This window comes from Geospiza fortis, unplaced genomic scaffold (assembly GCF_000277835.1).
Source record: "Geospiza fortis unplaced genomic scaffold, GeoFor_1.0 scaffold16, whole genome shotgun sequence".
NCBI classification, from domain to species: Eukaryota; Metazoa; Chordata; class Aves; order Passeriformes; family Thraupidae; genus Geospiza; species Geospiza fortis.
The window spans coordinates 3,347,831-3,353,481 of NW_005054302.1; positions in this window are offsets into that span (position 1 = coordinate 3,347,831).

Below are 5,651 nucleotides of genomic sequence, written 5' to 3' on the forward strand. Positions count from 1 at the left end.
GAGCTGTCGAGAAGGTGTCTTCCTAGAAGGTGCTTTTGGGGAATGTGACATTTAGCTTTAGTGATCAGGCATTAATTGCAAGCAAGTAACTGAAAATACCATTTTCAGTAAAGTTTTGTTAAATGCTATTTTTGGCTTCATACGAGTAAATTGCAGTCTGTCACATGAGTAATTTCTATCTAATTCCAGGGTCTTATCTAATGGGATCAGATCTTTAAACAAGACTTAGACCTTTCCCTGTGTATGAGTTACTCATGGATAGAGCTGCACAGGGCTTTCATATCAGGCCTTCTAAACAGATACAGTAAATTATCAGAGAAATGAACACAGCTTTCCTTTACATTAATGCTGAATTCTGATGCTGGGCTTTTTATCAATTTAACATAATTATCGGTCACAGAAAGAGGTATTTTTCCAGAGATTTCCTAGCATTTCCAAAACATGGGAATTACCCCTCTCTCCTTATAGGCAGGGCAGTTCAGGTGGAGAAGTGAAACAGCTTGCTGTCAGTCCCAAAAGGGACGAGGAGTGGAAAAAAAGCTGATCTATGTTCTCTTTGGCTCTACAGATCTGGCTACCACCCCCTCACTCAGATCAACATGAAACATTTCAGTGGTGTATCAACCTTCTGAAGCCTTGAATAGTCCCTTATGGTTGCAAAATGCCCTTTCATTGGTGGGTGTGTGTATGTGTGTGTGCATGGGGCACTCCTCAGGCTCATTCCTCCCCATGTGCTCTGGTGCTGCCTTCACATGCTGTGCTCTGTTAAGGAGTATCCTAGTCCCAAATCCTTACCTCTGTACCAGTTGCTCTGGGAATTCAAAAGTGCCTCATTTGTTCTCTCAGGATAGGGGTTCCCCACAACTCATTCATTTTTTTCCCCCCTCACAAACATTTTGGGAAACTACCCTTCTCCTCACCAGTTCCTCATTTTCTGCAGCAAGCCAAGGGTTTTGAATACGCATGTGTTCCTCCCACACCTTTTCCTTCTGTCTGGAGTGTGAATCATTCAGAGCATGTGGCAGGAAGGACAAAGCTGTGGTGGGGGTATTGTTATGCTGGGAGATGCTGCTGTGCCTGGCCTTCGATGGAAAGATAATTGCAGGCTAGACTGATGGTTGCTGGATGCCCAGATCTGTTACCCAGGCTTCACATGTCCTGCATTACCCTTCTCTTTTTCTCTAGGATCAGAAGGGCACAGCCTAAAAACTTCTAAAATTTCCGGATTGGGTGGCAGTGTTGTTCAAAAGCAATCTGCATTGTATCTGAACAAAGTGATGCCATCAAGCTGATTTCAGGGACTTGAACACTTCAGCAATTCAGTTCCAAATGGAGAGCACAACTGGCTCACACTGGTGAAATTCCACACGAAGTCTCGACATTCCTACAGTCCTCTTGGGCTCTGCTGGGCTCCAGCTGCAGTCAATAATTGATACAAAGTCTGAGGCTGGGAGCAGAGTACATAGGAACGTGGGTCCTTGTGAAATTCAGAGTTTTGAACCTTTTGAACCTGTGAGTGCTGTAAAGGCAGTCTGAGCATCCAGAATGCCTTACCCAGTTAACCAGTCTGTGTGCAAGCTGAGACAGTTTCCCAGTTAGATTTGTCCAATTTCACTATTTTGTGCCGAAATAAAATGAATTTCTGAAGTACCAGTCTCACATTCACTGCATCTTTGCCACTCCAAAGAGTGCTGTGATACATCTCCTAGGCATACTCTTAAGGGGAAAAAAACAAGCATACCTAAACCATACCTAGAATTTGGTTATAGTTTATTTTTTTCACCTACTCAATTATTGAAGCACTGAGCCTAACTTTGACCACCAGAAATGCAATTTTGCATCAGGGTTAAACATGTATATTATATTCACATATAGGTTGTATTGTCCGTACTGTGCTGGAGAACCCAGAACTGCTGTTTCAAACTGGTTTTGCGTTGGTGATTTGAGAATAATGATTCCCCAGAATCACTCTGCAAAGCAAATCAATGTGTCGAAACACGAAAATTTTAGTCACATTGTGAAGTCTTTTTTTGTTGCTCATGATTCATGTTACGTCGCACTGGTTTGTTCTAAGCATGTCACTGTTATTCTAAACAGGATGTCATTGTCAGCAAATTCCTTGTGTATGTATGTTCATACACACGTGTTCACGTGTTCACTATTATTTCACATGTGTGTGTCCCTCTTTTTGAAAAAAAACAGCAGAGAACTAGGCATTGGCATTATTGATAATATTCCTGCTTTAGGAATATTATCAAGTTTTCTGAACGGGTTCAAGCTTTTATCAGCAATTCGTACTGCGTAAAGAAAAAGTTCATCCACCCACATCCTAATTACTTGGTTGTTAGGAGTATTTTTAGCACCATGATTTGGTAATTGGTTCCAAATACAATAGTTTAGAAAGAGACACTGTGGCCCAGCAAACAGTGAAACAAGAGTACAAGGAGGGGGACATCAGATGTCAGGATGGAGCTGCATAGAGCTCCCACCTCCCTTGTTGTTGCAGGTGGGTGGAAGGAAAAAGAATGTGAAATAGTGGATCTGTGATCCTTCCCACTTGCCCACACGGCAAGACAGCTGCTCAGGCAAGTCAGCAGGTGAGTGCTGTAATCACCACAGACCCAGCAGCATCACTCCCTGAGGCAGAGCCATGAATAAACACAATGACCCTTTCTCATGGTCGATTATTATCTCATAGGCTAGTCTGGGAACAGACTTGCTGCTTGGCACAGCCCAGATTGTACTCTTCTTTTTATGGAGCATCTTTCCTTCTGGAGGTGCCTTACTGGGGAGAAGATGGCTGGGAAGAAAGACTTACTGTAATTTCCAAAGAGATAACTTTCACAGCGATCTCCAAAAACCTACAAAGATCAAATCATAGTTTTAACCAAGTTGTTGTATCAACCTAGCTGACTTCAATTTCCCTCAGATTTCTGAGGAGCCTGATTTCCATTAGTTTGGGTTTCTAAGAGGGTAAAAGCAGAAATAGTCTACAGAGTATCTACATCTGTGGTGCACCAGCTGAATATGGGCACCTTCTAGAGGATGGATGCGACCCATCTCACCTGTACTTGCTGCTCTCAGGTGGGAATTCTATCCCAGGAGCTCTGTGCACATGCATGAAATTCAGAAAGCGCAGCTGGCTGGAACCAGGAAGCAAAAGAGTGCAGCCGAGTCTCATTCCCAGATGGATCCAAATGCAATAGGAAAACAAACAATTCCAAAGAAGAAAAGTAAATTAAAAGATCTGTTTTACTTAGATTTAAGAAAGCGGTTAACAAGCAAGTCTTACAAAAGAGTATTATAGCGCAGAGTAAGCAATTTTTATCTTGATGCTGTTCCTTTAAACCAGCCTGAACTTTGTTGGGAAAAGGTCTCAAAGCATTGAGCAATGTCTGGTTTGGGCAATCGTGTTGCTATGCTTCATCGGATAAGCACAGCAGTAATTCAGAAAATGAAGCCATGCTGCATCTGTCATACCATTTAAAATTTACTTCAGTTTTGCAGGTATTTGAAGATTGCAAAATGACCCACATTTTCCTGCTATATTCTGCCAACACTGGAATCTGGTCTGAACCGAATGGATTTCCTTATCTTTAGCTTTCCAGAATGAGAGGCTTCCTCTTTCCCCCCTGACCCTGCCTGACAATATATTCCAGTCAATGACACTATTGAAATTCTGACAGCAATTTATATACAGTAACTGACTGCCTTCAGATGAGATGCTAAACAATTTCTATGCACCAGGCTGCATTTTCCTCATGAAATGCAGCACTCTATTCTCTTCCCAAACCAGCACTTTTGTAAGCACTATTTTTTTTAAAGTATTATTCATGTATAGGCACTATTGACAGTTTTGCATGGAAGACATTGAAAAAAAATTACAATAAACAAGCTCAGAGAAATATCCTGAGATAGGACTGCCCATGAGTCTATTACTAACAAAAATAGTCTCCCTGGCTTGGAAAAGGCTGTAAATATAGCTCCCATCCTGGAAAGACAGTTATGCACAGACTTCTCTTTGTACGTGCTCGCAGTCCAGTGGAAGACACTGGGGCTCATCACATGATTAAACATGTCTTAGCAGTTTGCAAGACTGACATTTTCCCTGCCAAAAAGGGCAACCCTACAATGAGCACCTCTCAGCTGTGCAACAGGATTTTAAGAATTTTGAAGAATTTCAGGACTGCAGGCTTCTTCCATGTCAATGATCTAAAGATATATGCCTATATATAAAAAAGTTTTATTTTCTTATGGTTTTTACTTTGTATGAATACCCCCTGGTTATGACTAGCATGCGTATCTGTCACGCTGAGGGGTCAGAGCCAGCCTCCCAGATCTGCACATTACTGTATTTGGGAGCGTGGGGATTATATCTCATTGTCAATTGTCTTTATTAAAAACCAGAGAGATATCTAAAATGGTATTATTTCTGCTTTCATGAAAAACAGGTTCATAAGTGGACATTATCATTCTCTACATGAAAGGAGGTTCAATGAGGTAAGGGTCTGTCTCTTCTCCCAGGTAACAAGCAGCAGGACAAACGGAAATGCCCTCAAGTAGTACCAGGGGAGGTTTAGATTGGATCTTAGGAAAAAGATCTTCTCTGAAAGGGTGGTTGGGCACTGAACAGGCTGTCCAGGGAAGTGGTGAGGTCACTACTCCTGGAATTGTTCAAAAGGTACGTGGATGTGGCATTTGGGGATGTGATTTAGTGGTGAACACGTCGATGCTGGGTTAACGGTTGTACTCGATCTCAGAGATCTTTTCCAGTCTCAGTGAATCTATGAATCTGGTTCCAGGTACCGCCATCCATAATAAGGTCAAATATGAACTTTGCATCCAAATATTCTTAGCAGCTTGGTTCTGCATTTTTGTTCCAGATGTGAATTCCCTGTCTGTCCTCTGATACCTCATAGCTCCGTTTTCTCCTCACCATTATGAAACAACATGAAAAACAAGTAACTCCCCCTCAAAAAAACCCCAAAAACAAACAAAAAAAACCCCCACAAAAACAAAAACAAAACGAAAACAAAACAAACCAAACAAAAAAAAAAAAAAACCAAAACCAAACCAAACCAAAACAAAAAAAAAAAACCCAAAGCAAACCAGAAGCTAAAAGAAAACCCCAAGTAGGCATTGGAAATGCTGCCACTTTGTGTGCCTGGTTAGTCCAGCATGGAATGGAAACTGGTAGGAATAACGGTTATCAGCACAGACCTTTCAATCTAAATGAGTTTGGAGCATGGGGAAGAGCACTTCCAAGCCACCTATCCTTCCCAAGGAAGCTGTGGGTGCCTCATCCCTGGAAGTGTCCGAGGCCAGGTTGGATGGGACACTAAGCAACCTGGTTTAGTGGAAGGTGCCCTCCATGGGCAGGGGGCTGAAACTAGATGGCCTTTTAAGGTCCCTTCCTACCCAAGCTATTCCATGATTCTACCCCGGCCCATTTCGCCTCAACAAGTGGAGGCAGTGCCACCCCTCTCCCGCCAGGATCCAGCGAGGAGTTGCTGTGACGCGGAGTGTGTTTTCTGAGGGGAAGAAGTGTCACTACTGCCTGTACACCCACGGACGGGCGCCCCGAGAGGGCCGGCGGGCGGAGGGCAGGCGGCCCCCGCCACCTCGGTCCCTGAGGGCGCGCCAGCCCTTCC